Raw genomic sequence first — 16,811 nt, forward strand, 5'->3', positions numbered from 1 at the left:
CTAGAATTTAAATGAATTGTAAAGATTGGGTATAATGACAGGCAAGGTTAGAAAAAGATGGGGGTATGTTGTGGGGGACTTGAGTGCTGCAAACCTCTGCTGTCTTCAGTAACACCCACGTTTCACCTAACTCTTTCTGTTGCCAATGCCAAAGGCTGAATTCAAATCTACTCAAACAGAAAAGAGTATTTATTGGCCTACCTCATGAAAACATCCATAAATAGACTGCCTCTAGGCATGGCTGGATCCAGGTTTGCAAATATATTAGGTCTCTATTTCCGCATTAGTCTCCTGCCCTTCCTTGTATTGGCATCATTCTCAGTGTCATCTCTGCTGGGCGTGGGGTCACTCCTATTAGTTTTGTCTTCCCATCCTTCCTTGCATCTTAACAACCTTCATGAAAAGTATGTTTTGTTTTTCTCAGTGGTTATGGCCAAATTCCTCAGATCCTAATATAATTGGATTAACCTGAGTCATATTATGCTCATGTTGAACTAAAACACAGGCCATGCTGATGATGAGGGAGGTCAGGGTCACATGCACCTCTAGAGCAGGGAGTAGGTGTCAAGAAAATGGGTAATGGAGACTGGGTTGACTAATACAGTGCATTTCCAGTATAAATTCTACCCCTTGCTATTGAAAAGATGGTTTTTGGAAGAGGACTCGGCCACCCAGAAGGCTCTTCGTGTTTTTTGTAGAAATCCCCAGGAAGGGTAAGCTCTAGCAATATTTTCGAAAATATTTTATCTTTATCTTCCTATTGATACACATATTTATACACACACTCACATGTAATATATATACAGATCCTTTTTTTTTTCCCATTTATATTGTCAAATAAGGTTTCCTGAGACCCTTATGTGGGACATGCTACAAGCTAGGAACCTATAGTATTCTAGGAGTTATTATACAAAAATAAATCCCCCTTTACAGAACTTACAGCTTAGCTTGGCAGGGGCAAAATCATTTAGAACAAAAATACTGTGTAGTGAAATAACTGTGTGTGTGTGTGTGTGTTTGTGTGTGTGTATGTACATGCACACACATGTACACAAGCATATATATCAGAAACAAAATTTGCTAAGTGTACCAGCTTTAAAATCATGTGTGGTACAGTCCATGCCAGTTGCCTTCCGCATAGTGGTAAAGATCTCAGAGCAAACAGACGTTGAGGCAGAAACTGGTGTTTTCCATTTGCTTTTAGTTCCCATGTGCCCCTCATGGTGTGAGCATCTCACCAAATGAGTGTGATTCTAGTGCTTATTATGAACTTTTAAAAATTCAACATGGTCCTTGAATTCATGCCAACCTCCTTAGCTATTTAACCAAAGCAGCAGCAATGAAGGGTGATTTTGACTATAAGCTGTCAAGAAAAAATACTGAGGCATCATTATTAAGATAAAAATTACCCAAGTGATCTCTATTTTAAGAAATATTAATTTTTCATTTTGCCAAATACAGGCCTTAGCTTTTTTTTTTCCCTTTGACTCATCCTCTCATAGTCAAATGCATAAAATAGCTTTCAGCTGAATGAATGATGGTATTTGAATGTCATTGATAGTTTTATTCCATTAGAAGACAAGGAAACCGAACATTTGGATTACTTTACAGATTTGAAAGATTACTATGTTCCTTGTTTTCCTGGTGTGAAACATACCAGCGTACATTTAGAAATTCAGTTGTACCCCTGTTCCCTGTTCTTTGCCTTGAACACAGACTTGACTAGTGAAGACTGGGTAGGCTCAAATCTGTCCAGCCTCCTTTCTCCTTTTCTGTGGCCTATCGAGGCTGTTAGAAGCTTCTTTCAGAGCTGCAGGAGACAAGGCATCTCATCTCGTTCACCTGCCTTCTTTTGCAGTTAGGAGAGTGAGGTTGTTATGCTTCTTCAAAGGTAACCACGATCTTTTCTTGAAGCACATCATCCCTTTGAAGAGCTGTGCATGCACTAGGCTTTTAGGAAAGAGGAAAATTATTTTAATGACTTGGTATTAGAAATATCCACTATCGTCAGACTTCCTTTTCATCATCCAAATCTTTTTCAAAATCTTGGTAAGGAGTGACAGTAGAGTCCCTTGGGGAACCAAAACACTGAGAAGGAGCTGACCTGGGCTGACTTCTCCGATCAGCTGTTCAGATTTAGCCAGGGTTATTTTTGCCTTTGGCAGTCTTCTTCCTCCCTAATTGCAGGGCCATATGGTGCCTTGTCCCCCACATGGAGAGTTGGCACTGCCCCCACCATTCAGTCTCTCCTTTCTGTTGCACACATTACCTGCAATAGTGATGGGGCTAAACAAACTCCTCCCCCCCCCCGAAACTTTACAGCTTCCATATCTTAAAGTGAGAACTGAAGCCACCCCTAGATACACTGAGTTGGTGACCAGCAGTGAAAAAGCTGAATAAGAAATAATGAAATGAGATCGCATTTTGGAGGGAGCCAGACCTAGGTTCAAGTCCTGGCTCAGTCTTGTCACCATCATCACTGACATCACAGTGCACATTGCGCGTTTCCTCTGTGCTAGCACTGTGGCCTCATTTCTTTCTTTCTTTTTTGTTAAATATATGTTCTAAATACTGCTTTGTGAAATTATGATTTACAGTATCTACTCTTCCTATCTCTCTCTTCTCTCTCTCTCTTTCTTATTTTGCCACAGGACACATGGGCTTGCCAGAGAGAGAAAGAGACAGAAAGATAGAAGAAGAAAGCATCCCTCGGTGGGGGATGGCCATGCCACAGTCCTGTCTCCTCCATTTTTCTCTTGGAATTTTGGGCATGCAGGCACGCATGCCTGGTATGTCTTTCAACCTGCTTGGTCCAGAACTCAAATTATACAGTTGGTCATGTGGAATCCAGCTACCTTAACCACCAAACAGCAGCTAGCCTCTGACTCAAAATGATTATTATTATTATTTTTTAAGGTTTTGCCATAGGGCGCATGCATTCACCAGAGAGAGATTAGTGAGAGGGAAAGTGAGAAATAATGCCTGGGAAGATGGCCAAACCTCAGTCTCCTCTCCATTCTCCTGAGATTTTGGGCATGCACGCACACACACACCCAGTGTGATTTTCAGGCTGCCAGGTCCGAGACTTGAACCACAGTTGGCCATATGGAAGCCTATCACCATAACCACTAATGCCCCTTTCTGGCTCCCAGAATGTTAATTAAAACACTAGCCCAGCCCCAGCAGGTGGTGCAGAGGTTAGGGCAGCTGGATCCCACATGGCTGACTGCATGGTTTGAGTCCTAGCTCTGGCAGCTTGAAAAACACACTGGGTACATGTGTGTGCTCAAACTCCCAAGAAGGGAATGAAGGAGAAGAGATTATGGCATGGCCATCCCCTCCTGTGGGATGACTGCTCACTTCTCCCGGTCTATCTCTCTCTGGTGACACACTTGACCTATAAGAAAAAAAAACAAATGATCAAACACATAAATAAATAAAACAACATAAAATAAAATAAAAACATTGCTCTATTAGAGAAGAGGAAGAAGAAGGAGGAGGAGCAGAAGAAAAAGAAGAAAGAACCTTTAAAAGGAAAAAGAAAGACACTGCCTGGGGGAGTTCTGGCGAGTTCTGTCTCTCAGAAGCCTGCAGTCAAGCTGTTAGTCAGTCTTCAGTCATCTCTAATCATAACTATGGTCAGAGAATCTACTTCCAACCCAGTGAATATGCTTTTTTTGGGGGGGGTTTTTGCTATAGGGCATATGCACTTGCCAGAAAGACAGAGAGACAGAAACCAAGAAATAACGCCCCCAGGGGGGATGGCCACACTGCAATCCCTTCTCCTCCATGCTCCTCTTGGGATCTTGGGCACGCATGCACACATGCTCGGTGTGAGTTTAAGCCATCGGGTCTGGGATTCAAGCTGTTGTTGACTACATGGGAGTCCAAGCTGTTGTTGACTACATGGGAGTCCAGTGACATAGCCATTACACTAACTGCTGGTCCTGCAGTCATACTTTTTATCAAGTCCAGAATTTACACAAACAGTACAGGTTTTCACAAGTGGTCTTAGATAAAAGTGGGGAATTTTGAATTGGATGAATGTATTATTTGGGGTAGTTTAACAGGAATTGCAGGTTTAATTTCAAGTCTTCCTCTTTAAGCATGGGGTTGCCAGAAAAGTCACGACGCATTTTTACATTAAAAACAAACAAACAAACAAACAAACAAAACATAGAAAGAAATACGTCAGGACTTTTCCAGCAACTCAGTAGAACTAGGCCTAGAAACAGTCATAACCACATGGATAATTCCTTACTCAAGTTCTCAGAGTTAGTGAAAGAGGAGCTCTTTTTTTGTGTGCTTATTTTTGTCTTTTAGGTTTTTGCCATAGAACACATGTGTTCGCCAGAGAAAGTCAGAGACAAAGAAAGGAAAAGTGGAAAGAGGAGCTATTTTAGGAGCTACCTCTTGTGGAAATCTTTGGAGTTTTTCAAAGGACCATGGATATAGCTTTCTATATAGTGTTGGTAGAATCCTGCTTGTTAGTATTCTCACAGGGTGTTCAAAGTCTCTGAATTCTGGAAAGTGATTTGGAGGGGATGATGGTGCAATGACAGAATTTTTCAATAATTGGGTGTTTAATGACATTTTGAAACTGTACTTTGGAAAATATCCATATGTTGTGATAGTCAAAACACTGAAGTAATGAGTATCGTGTGTTTCAAAACTGGATTCAAAAATGAAAATAATGCGTAAAATCTGAGCTCCCTTCTCAGTATACAGAGAGTAAATGTTACCATAACTTACCATAACTCACTGAATAGTTAATGCCATGCTGCAAAATGCGAAATGTGGAATGTGCCTCCTTTCTCTTCATTTCTCCAGTGTCTACCACAATGTCTCAACCCAATAGGTTCTTGATAAATGTTGGACTGAATTAAGTCCCCTCACTTGAAATTTAAAAAAAAAAAAAAAAAAAGGGAACCAGCAGTTAGCATAATGGCTATGTCGCTGGACTCCCATGTAGTCGAACGTGGTTTGGGTCCCAGACCTGGTGGCTTAAAACTCACACCGGGCGCATGTGTGTGTGTGCCCAAGATCCCGAGAGGAGAATGGAGGAGAAGGGATGGCGGTGTGACCATCCCCCCTGGGGGGTGATTTCTCGCTTTCTGTCTCTATGTCTTTCTCTGTCTGTCTGGTGAGTGCACGCGCCCTATAGCGAAAAAACCTCCCCCCCCCAAAAAAAAGCAATATTTACAGAAAAAAAACACAAAACCAGGTCATGCTGTAAGTCATTCAAAACTAGAGATTTCATTCCTTTTGCAGGCCAGGGTAGGGGTACATTGGGGTACGTTGTCTGTTTCCCTTACAGAGATAATCATCTAACGCCGATAAGGCAGTTTAACGGTCACCTGGACCCAGGTTTGTTCTCTATTTTTATCTTACCCTCCACAATTTTGAACTCCTTCCTTCTTATTGCTTTGCATTTTTCCAAACTCATGTACCAAATCTGAGCTGCCATATTTGCACTGCAACCAGTCTGACTGAAGAAGAGAGAAAAAGAGATGTATCTTCTGTTCAAAGTCTTTTCCTGAAAATTGCACGTAATTCCTCTGTTGAGATCCCACTGCCTGAAATGTTGCTCTGAGAAATCAGGACTCATATTACTAAAAAAGGATAGAAGAGTGGATATTGTATGTTAAATATCAGTCTGTGTCACAACGAGCAAGTGCAAAAGCTTTGACTTGTTCAAGGCTATTGTGTCTAGATCTCTGTAAAGAGTGGAAGCAGATGAGGTCAGAGAGGAAAGCAGGACTGAGATCATATAAGACTATTTCAACCATTGTTAGGATTTTTTTCTTTTTCTTTTTTAATTTCATCCTCAATAGGAAATCCTTGGAGCCCTGAAGAGAAACCATTGGAGTAGAACATGAGATTATTTTATTTAAGTTTTAGAAATTTCACTGTAACTACTGTGGAAAAAGAACCCTGGGGGCAAATCTGAGAACAGAGAGATGGGACAGGAAGAGCACATGCAGGTTCATGGACTTGGTGCTGCTGGTGGGCTCTACTGGAGATGTTGACAAGTGGAGAATGAGAACTGATCAGGTTTAAAATACATGGTGGATACAGGTATAAGGCCAAGGGAAAAGTAGTAATACTGCAAATGAGAAAACACTTGCGGGACCAGCAGTTAGTGTGATGGCTGTGTCACTGAACTCCCATGTAGCCGACCGTGGTTCGAGTCCCAGACCTAGTGGCTTAAACTCACACTGGGCGCGTGTGTGTGCGTGCCCAAGATCCCGAGAGGAGAATGGAGGAGAAGGGATTGTGGTGTGGACATCCCCCCTGGGGGGTGATTTCTCGCTTTCTATCTCTCTGTCTCTCTCTGTCTTTCCAGCAAGTGCACGCACCCTATAGCAAAAACTTGTCCAAAAACAAAGCAAACCAAAACAAAAACACTTGCAATGTATAATACACCATTTGAAGTGATTTAGGGTACAGATTCACTCATTTAATTTGCATAATAACTATGCCATAAGATATTATTTATTTTTATTTTACAGATGGGGAAACTGAAATATGTATAGGTCACATAACTTGCCCAAGGTCACTTAGAAGAGAGTTAGTTTATTCTTGGAATCTATTTAATCGAGTGCCAGGTACTTTGTTAAGCTCCTTACATGAATTTCGTCACTCAGTTATTATAGCAACTCAGAGTTATGGTGATTATTGTTCTTGTTCTTCAGAGGCAAACAGAAGCTTATAGGAACTGCAAGCAGTAAGGTGGCTAGTGGGGATGCCTGCTCTGGACTATCTGTTTTCAAAAGTTTGTGAGGGCGTGTGTGAGAGAGAGAGATTTTTTTTAAAATTATTTTTATTTAACTTTATTTTTATTACTATCATTATTTTTCAGTTTGATCAGACAGAGAGAGAGAGAGCGAAAGTGAGAGAGCAAGCCGCCAGGTCCAGGACTTGAACCATGGTCGGCCACGTGGGAATCTAGTGCCTTTAACCATCACGCCACCTGCTGGTCCCGAGAGAGAGATTTTTAATTGACCTATACCAGTTGTTTGTGTATTTGGGCTACAATGTGATTTTTTTCGGTACATGAATACAGTTGTAATGATCAAATCAGAGTAATTAGTATATTCATCAGCTCAGATATTTGAAGTCTACACTTTATCCTCTGTGCTGTGCCATTCTGGTGGAGTTTTATTATGGAAGAGAGAAGTCTAGGACAATCCTAGCACTTCCCTAATTCATGACATGGGTGAATCTGGGTCCCAATTCTTAGTAAGTGAACTCCAAAGGGTGACATCCTCTATTTTAACTTTAGGTATGATTATGGAGTTAGTCTTGTGACAGGTGCTCACTGTATCAGTGCTTTGTTCAAGGTACTGCTTCATTCATTCACCCGGTATGAGCCATAAATAAGTTGGGAGGATATGGAGGGCCACTTAAGTGATTATAGATGTGAAGAAGGGAGAGGGCCAAGATCAGCTTGTGATAAAGGAGAAGGGAATGCTTTAACCAAACAAGTGTAGGAAAGAATTACTATTGCAGAGATTATCTGCAGTGTGTATATGTGTGTGTCTTGTAACTATCTAATGATTGAATCTGTATGTATTTTATATGTGCATATATTACATGCATTTGTATCTAAGTTTGTGTCATATATACATCTGTATGTTACATGTATATGTATATATATGTTTACATATTTGAAATCGATTCTACTCGTAGATATTTAAAAGAATTGAAAACAGGTGTTCAAGCAAAAACTCCTATGCGAATGCACATCCCAGCACACTATTTATAATACTCAAAAGGTGGAAACAGCCTAATGTCCATCAGCTGATGAATAGATAAACAACCGTGGCATATTCATACAACAGAATACCATTTAGCCTTGAAAAGGAATGAAGTACTGATACATACTATGTCATGGGTGACCTTGGAAACATAACACTGGGTTTTCATAGCCAGACACAAAGGCCCATCCTGTGTGCTTCCATTTATATGAAATATTCAGAATAGGCAAATCTATAGTAGTTGCCAAGAACTAGAAACAGAGGGGAACAGGGAATGAGTGTTTGATGGATATAGAGTTTCTGTTTGTGGTGATGAAATGTTCCAGAATTGGATAGTGGTGATGGTTGAACAATGTTTTAAATGTATTAAAAGCTACCACATTGTACACTTTATGATGGTCTAAATGGTGATTTTATGTTACACGTATCACAATTCAAAAAGGACATATTCCAAACCTTTTTCTTTTAAGCCAGGAACAGAAAGTTCAAAGTTTCTTTTTTTTATTTTTAGAAAATAATGCATCTTGATTAGACATGTATTAATGGCAGTATTTTGCATGGCTGAGTCATGTATTAGCACAGTGGCCAACTTTTACCTTGGAAAGGGAGAATAGAGCTGGAGGTGACATTTACTGAGCATTTGCTCTTTGCCAGGCACCATGCAAAGTGCTTAACTGGATTATCAAATTGAAATTATTGCACCAGACCTTTGTGGTAGGTGGCATTTTCTTCATGTTACAGATTCAGAAATTGAGATGCAGGTGGTACTGTAACCTGTCCAATGTTACAGAAAGAGTCTCTGTCAGTGTTCTCTGGCAGTCTCTGTGAGTGCCAGGTTCATTGGCTGTTCCATTCCTGGGGAACAGGCATCACTTCTTGTAAATCCATGGCGATTTCAGGCCCTAGTGCCTGTCCATGCTGTGTGTAGACGTTGAATTTTTTCAACAAATGGTTACAGAGCGTCAGCTATGTACAGTAGCTCAGTGTTTGACAGCAATTGAGCGGCACTGGGGAAAAAAAAAGAACACTTCTGAGAAAACATTAGATGAATTCTATGCCATTACATAGATTTGTGTCAATTGACAGAATTAAAGTAAATAGGTAAAAATATGGTGCCTCTCCTTAGTTTACAAAGTTTAATTTCCATGCCACGTTTTTCAAGATGTTTCAGTTTTACCCTGTTGTAAATCAGGGGTCTCAAACATGCAGGCCACAGATACATACCAGTTTGTGGCCTATTAGGAACCAGGCCACACAGCAGGAGGTGGGCAATCAAGCAAAGCTTCATCTGTATTTCTATCCACTCCCCATCACTTGTATTGCCATCCAAGCTCCTCTTCCTGTCAGATCACTGGCAACATTAGATTCTCATGAGAGAGTGAAGCCTGTTATGGACAGAGCCTGTGAGGGCTCTCGGTCGCACACTCCTTATGAGAATCTAATGCCTGATAATCTGAGGTGGAGCTAAGGTGGTGATGCTAGAAGAGAGAGCGGCTGCAAATACTGCCCTGTGGTGAGTTATATAATTATTTCATTATATATTTAAATGTAATAGTAATAGAAATAAAGTGCACAGACAATATAATGTGCTTGGGTCATGCTGAGACCATCCATTTACCCCTACCCCCCACCCTAATCCATGGAAAAATTGTTGTCTACAAAACTGATGCCTGGTGCCATAACAGTGGGGGACCACCGATGTTAATGATAGCAATGGAGCAGGGAGGAAATAAACCATTTTTAGTTGACTTATAGTCCTCTTAAAATTGTTTTTGTTTTTTTGTTTTTTTTTTTAATTTGCTACAGGGCATCTGGGATGGGGGGAATGGTGAGAAAGCCACACCTTCCTCCACCTGGGCAATGGCTATGTCACAATCCCTTCTCCATTTTCTTCTGAAGATTTGGGGCATGCATGCATACACACCCAGCTTGTCTTTCAAGTCTCCGTGTCCAGGACTTGAAATGTTCATTTGCCCATCCAGCCACCTCAGCCACCATATCACTGACTGACCCTCCTCCTAAACTCTTTGAATTCTCTTAGTTCACCATAAATACCAGTCTATAAAAAGCTTATGTGGAGGCCAGGAGATGGCGTAGTGGTTAAAGCTCTGGACTCCCACATGGCTGACCATGGTTTGAGTCCCAGATCTGGTTGGTGACTTGAAGATCACACCAGGTACATGTGTGTGTGTACCCAAAATCTAGAGAAGAGAATGGAGGGGAAGGAATTGCATCATGGCCGCCCCTACCCCCTTCTCCTTCATGGGATGATCTGTCTGTCTCTTTCTCTTTCTCCAGTGCATGTGCCCTCTGGCAAAGACCTAAAAAAAAAAGGAAAAAAAAAACCTTCTGTAAATATCAGTACTCCCCACTTCTGTGTAATTGCCAGTTGGTACTTAAAATTTCTCTGATTTATAATTAATTTTGAAAGCAATATTGCAAATGTCTGGGGTGAGACTGGGCCAGTAAATGCCCTTGTGGTCATTCTCAAACTCAGCAAGTAGTAGACAGGATTGAAGGCTGAAATTTTACTTCCCAAAAGGGAACTGACTAATGTGTAACAAAGGAGCTGTTTCTTTTTCCTGTGCAGTTTCAGCATAAAAGCAATGATTTAAGATGACTGTTTGAGAAATCTAGAAAATCAACAGAGGAAGAAGAAAATATATATGAATATTAGCCTTCACAGTATATAATGATCATTGTAAAATTTTTTTTTTTTGAGAGGTTTTTGCTATATGGCGCATGCACTTCCCAGAAAGACAGAGACCAACAGACAGACAGAAAGCAAGAAATCACCCCCCCGGGGGGATGGCCACGCTGCAATCCCTTCTCCTCCATTCTCCTCTCAGGATCTTGGGCACACACGCACACGGGCCCGGCATGGGTTTAAGCCACCAGGTCCGGGACTCGAACCACAGTCGACTACATGGGAGTCCAGCAACATAGCCATTACACTAACTGCTGGTCCCAGACCATTGTAAGTTTTTAAAACCTTGCATTCTTGGCTTCTTGCATTAATTTTTAGTGTACAATTGAGGATGTGATACTCTTTTTTTCCTTTCTCATTCTTGTCTGCTGGTGGTCTTTGAAGGTCTCAGGACTTAATGATTGATGGCAAAACTAGGAGCTAACAGCTGTGGGTTTGATGGCCGTTTAATTTTTTAACCTTTAGAGGATTGAGAGAATATTTAATCACCCAATTATCTTTACTGTCAGTTGAAGGAATACTCCCATGTAGCATTGAAAGAGCCAAGTCTGTAAAAGGTAGCCTTAGAAATTACTCTCTTAGTTGTTCTTATATTTATTTAAAGTGACCATAAGGCAAGTCAAGTGTAGCAGTCAGGGCATGTGAGCAGAGAACTGGACTTTTCTATTGGTGAGTAATGGCAGTATGTGCAGTGCGTTCCTAGAATAATTGAGCTATGTTTCCATAAAGAAGATAGTTTCATTATCAAATTCTTGTTTTAATACTGTCATAATAGCAGCTGTAGCATATATGAGCTAATTTGCATGCAGATAAAGAATTTCGGACAGCTTGGTACCGTAATTACTGCACAACATACATTGTTAGTAAGAGCTGGAGCTTTTACTGGAGGTATGCTCATGGGACCCATCTCCCTGACTTGGTTAAATTTCAAATGAAATACAAGCAAGAAGTAGCCATTTCAGTGACACCCCATTGGTTTTACAGGCAATAACTTCCCAAGTTACCTTAATTTGAGCCGTCATTTTGGCAAAAAATGGCAAAAATGTCAACAACACCTTCACACTAAGCTGAACATCAAAGAGTGCAGGAAAAAAGAAAAAGAAAAACGAAAGGGAACAATCAGATAGCCTACCCTTCTCCTGGAGTGGAAAAGCCAAAGTCTTATACATTGGCATGTCTCATTAATTGGGTGATGTAAATAATAATGGAAGTGAAGAATGTAAGATGAATTCTTTAAAAACAAATTATATGTAACTAAAGATTCTCTGTCATTTTTGCAGAGTAGGAAATCTCTCTCTCTGATTTGGGGAATTATTCAAGTCCTCAAAAAGTAAGTGATGAAGACAGGGAACTTCTTTGTATCCTTTTTTTGTTTTAAATAATTATTTTATTTAACTTTATTTATTTATTTTAATTTGACCAGATAGGGACAGAGCAAGAGAAAGAGAGAGAGGAGAGAGAAAGCAAGCCACCAGGTTCAGGACTCAAATCATGGTTGACCATATGGGAATCCAGCACCCTTAACCACCATGCCACCTACTCGCCCCCTGTTTGTATCCTTTTCATGGAGCATGGCAGTTGAACATAGTAGGTACTTAGTAAATATTTATGTAATGCAGAAGTGGATTCCCACCATTGAATCTGTGAATATTAAGAATTAGGCACAGTTGGGGCCGGCAGGTGGCATGGTGGTTATGGACGCTGGACTCTCATGTGATTGACTGCAGTTTGAATCCTGGATCTGGTGGCTTGCTTTATCACTTTCTTTCTCTCTCTCTCTAGCTGTCTTTGCCTCGTTCTGGTCAAATTAAATAAGTAAATAAGTAAGTAAATAAATAAAGCTCAATAAAGTAATTCTTTAAAAAAAGAGAGAATTAGGCATAGTTTACTACTATACAGATGTTCCTTGGCTTCCAGTGGGGTTATGTCATGGTAATCCCATCATAAATTGAAAATATGCATGTACTATACCTAACCCACTGATCATCATCACTTTGTCTAGGCTCCTTAAAGCTGCTCTGAACACTACATTAACCTACAGTTAGACAAACTCATCTAATGCAAAGCCTATTTTGTAATAGAGTGCTGAGTAGCTCATGGTATTTATTGAATACTGCACTGAAAGTAAAAAGCAAAATGGTCATATATGTACTGAAAGTACGCTTTCTACTGAACGCATATCACTCTCTCACTGTTAGGAAATCAAAAACTCCTAGGTCGAACCACTGTAAATCAGGACTGTCCATATTATGACAAGCTGATTGTTTTGTTCTCTTGTTTTGGTTCATTACTTGTCTTTCCTTTGCAATTTAGAGGCTCTTTGGAATTGTAACCAGAAACCACACAATATTAATTTCAGGTGATACTATGGTGCTTATTCCAAACAGTAGAACATATTGAAAGTAAAAATAGCATTTGTCCTTTCTTAGAAGTTACATTAGTGGACTTGAAAACCCAGCATTCTAAACAGAATCTTTACCTTTCTCAGAGTTCTGTTTATCCTGTAGTAAGGCGAAATCTTTGGATGTCACGAGTTTATCTTGGTTTGGTAGATGTTAAAGGCATTCCAAAGGTTACCGACTCTCTGCACATTATCTCAGTAGCACAGATATGTGCTCAGCCATAAATACTCTTACAGGAAATGATGGGAAAAATTTTAGAAGCCTGCTGACAGTCAAAGGTTGGTGAGGACAGTAGTGAGTGGAGATTTGGATCTGAGGAAGGTATAATGTCCAGCACATGTCTGCCCAGAAAGAGGGGGTTTGTAATTCTCCCAAAAAAATTCTTCACAAATGGCAGGGAGTGGGATGCCAGCAATCAGGATCTTGCTGGTTGACAGCAGTGAACTGGAAAGGCACCACAGACTCATTAAAGGAAATGAGAATGTGTAAATTTGAGTCTAGGGATGCAGTTGCAAGTAGATGCTTAAAATTGTGACTGAGAGGGTCCAGCAGTAGATGTGGTGGTTATGGTGCTGGAGCCCACATGCCTGTGGGATTGAGTACCGGACCCAACAGCTTGAAAAACACACTAGGTGTGCATGCATATGTGTGTGTATGTTCAAAAATACCCAGAGCAGATTGAAGGACATGGGACTGCAGCATGACCATCCCCATGGGGGATAATTTCTCACTTCCTTCTCTCTCTGTCTGTCTCCTTTGAGCCCTTTTGGCAAAAATCTTTATAGAAAATAAAAAAGTGACTGAGGAAGGTAGAGCTGACCGAAGAGAAGGATTTCTAGCAAGCAACTCAAATGGCCCTCTAATATAAAGTAATTATTTCTGGAAGACATACGTGAGGCTACACCTCCAAGACTTGTGGCTTGAGTGCTTGATCCAAAGGGCACTGTTAGCCGATTATTAATGGGCTGGGCTGGGAGCTTTGCCAGTTTTCCTATTACACAACATTTTTCTGGGTCCCAGCCAAAACCTTGTGGAGGAGCTCCCACCTCCAGGGAGAGCCCCCTAGAGCTATAAGAGAGGGTTTGAATGTGAGTGATCACGAGGAATTCTGCAGGGCCTCATTTATCAAGTATCCACCTGTCACGATCTGTCATTTAGCTCATCCTGGGTCTACGGTTAGGTCTATACACTTCAGTATTGTTTACTGTGTTTAGATTCACACTGTAGAGCTACAAATAGGATGTGTTGCTACTTTATCAGCTAGGCTGTATCTAGTCAGTGATTCTACATCCCATTTTACATGGTCTCATTTGAGTTTTGCATGGTCAGCTGTGGAAATGAATGATGGTCTCTGAAATACCTCTATTTGCTTTGAGAATTTAACAAAAGGCATCATTTCAGTTCACCCCGTATGCCTATCATACACACAAATTAGTAGCAGAACTAAAGGTTAACATTTATTGAGTCCTAAGAAGTACCAAGCCCTATGTAAGATAATTTTCTATTTGTTATTTCCTAGAATTGTATTTGTTTTACTGTTGTTTGTGTGTGTGTTTATTTTAATTACTCTACCCAAGAGATGGGGCTTGGGGGGGGTGGGTAGAAGGAGAAAGTGCCTCCCAGTAGGGCATGGTCCCACTTCAATCTCTTCTCCTCCATTTCACCATCCTTTAGGGATTTGGGGCACACGCACATATGTACCTGGCATATTTTTTAAGCTGCTGGGGTTGGGATTCAAACTGCACAGTCAACCACAAGGGACCTGACTCCCTTAACCATTAGGTCACAGAGCTGTCCTGTCTCTTAGAATTCTTGTAACAGTTTAATGTGCTGGTAATTAGAAGCCAGTATGTCTGCTTGCTCAGTGGCACTATGTTTCTTCTTCTCATGGAATCTTAGGAGAGACTCCATTGTTTCCAGGTTAAGCATATGAGATTTTTTCCCATAGGTCAGTACTTTCTATTTCTGTTGTGGCTTAAGGGTACAGATTAAAATTTTAGTTGTGAAAGGTTGATGTGGAATAACAGAACTCTTGCAAAGATCAAAGCCAGTATTTCTTCCCTCCCTCCTTCCCTCTTTTATTTCCCTTTCTGTCCTTCCTTTCTTTCCTCCTTGTTTTCCCTTCCTTTCTCATTTCTTCTCCTTTTCAAGGTTTCATTGAGCATTTGTCTTAGAACAGACTCTACCATACCTTGAGGTCTGTATTGTTTGTTTGTTTTCATGTGATGTTTAAGTTTGAATTTCTATTGGTGTCAGGAGTAATAGAACATCACAGGCTTTTCAGTAGTGTGATCTCCCAGGACTTGTGCTCTGGAAGTATTTATGCTTGTTAACTTGAATGATACAAAATTATGGAAGGGTTACTTGAACGGCTGTTGTTAATTTGTGTTTGTATTTCAGTTTTAACTATTATTTCCAGTTCTTTGCATCACTGAAAGAAGACTTATTCCCAGGACTAGCAGGTAACATAGTAGTTAAGACACTGGACTCCCACATGGCCAACTGTGGTTCAAGTCCCAGACCTCGTGGCTTGAAAATTCACACCAGGCCTGTGTGCATGTGGGCCCAAAATCCCAAGAGGAGAATAGAGAAGAGATTGTGGCATGGCCATCCTTCCTCAGGGGGGATATCTCACTTTCCTTCTCTCTCTCTCTCTCACTCTCTCTCTCTGGTGAGTGCACATACCCTATGACAAAAATCTTTTAAAATTTTCAAAAAAAGAATTATTCCTTAGTTGACTCCTACTTTATATATGGGTTTTTCAAACTGCTTGAGTCATGCATATAAGCCAAACAGAGTTGCCTGAATTCAAGATTCCCTTTGAAATTATCTTAATTGTAGCAGTGTCTAACCCTCCATGAACAAGATGCATGCTTTGAGATGTACATGGAGCAGAGACCAACCTTGGAGAACAGCCAGTGAGGACAATTGTCTCCTGGTCACTAAAGGATAGAAGTATATTTACGTGGTGACACATCATTCTTTTTTATTTTTATTTTTATTTTTTTGAGATATTTTCGCTATAGGTCACGTGCGCTCGCCATTCAGACAGAGAGAGACAGAGAGACAGAAAGCGAGAAATCACCCCCCAGGGGGGATGGTCATGCCTCAATCCCTTCTCCTCCATTCTCCTCTCGGGATCTTGGGCACGCATGCACACGTGCCCGGTGTGAGTTTTAAGCCACCAGGTCTGGGACGCGAACCGCTGTCGACTACGTGGGAGTCCAGCGACATAGCCATTACGCTAACTGCTTGCCGAGAAACATCATTCTTTACCTTGCCTTTTTTTGTTTCCTCTTCTATCATTCTTGGTTTTCTCTTTTCTCTCTCCTTTCCTTCCTCCCTCCTCCTCTCCATCTCTTTCTTTTTACCTTTCTTTCTTTTTAATACCTTACTTACTTTATTAAGCTTGCCCACATTGAATGGGATTTATAACAACCCCACCAATCCTCTCTTGGACCTTTACTGTGGAATGGAGTAGAGCATTGGTTCAGTAAGCCTATCTGAAATAGTTTCCTAATAGCATCTGAAATAGTTTCCTACTACGTCCTACTATTGTTTAGGATACATGGTGGACAACCATTGGTTCAATAATAACTGGCATGGCGTTATGGCCTGTCAGAAATACTAAGATTGTGTGTACTTTATTAGATTGGTTTACTATGTTGCAAAAGACTCTTTGTTAAATGCAAGATGTAAGTCCCCATCTATAGCCCTCAGGAAATAGATGGTCTGGCTGAGGAGATGAGCAATCAGGTCATTTCAATGGAGAGTATGGAGTCCTGCAGCATGGGAAAGGACTGAACGTTCTGAGAACCCATTGTGATGACACCCAGTCTGACCTTTGTGTATCAGGCATGGTTTTCTAGAGGAAGTGATATTCAAGTTGACCAATTTGGCTTTAGCCAAAAGAACATACGGGGGTCCTCCCACCACCACCCC

The 16,811-nt window shown here is 40.8% G+C and overlaps 1 protein-coding gene across 17 annotated transcripts in view; it reads left to right on the forward strand.

The window, feature by feature from the left end:
* Nucleotides 1-16,811, forward strand: part of MAGI1 (membrane associated guanylate kinase, WW and PDZ domain containing 1) — a 794,937-nt gene that overhangs the window by 603,847 nt on the left and 174,279 nt on the right. The gene's annotated exons all lie outside the window — the stretch shown is intronic.

The sequence above is a fragment of the Tupaia chinensis genome, unplaced genomic scaffold (genome assembly GCF_000334495.1).
Source record: "Tupaia chinensis unplaced genomic scaffold, TupChi_1.0 Scaffold000682_1, whole genome shotgun sequence".
Lineage (NCBI taxonomy): Eukaryota > Metazoa > Chordata > Mammalia > Scandentia > Tupaiidae > Tupaia > Tupaia belangeri.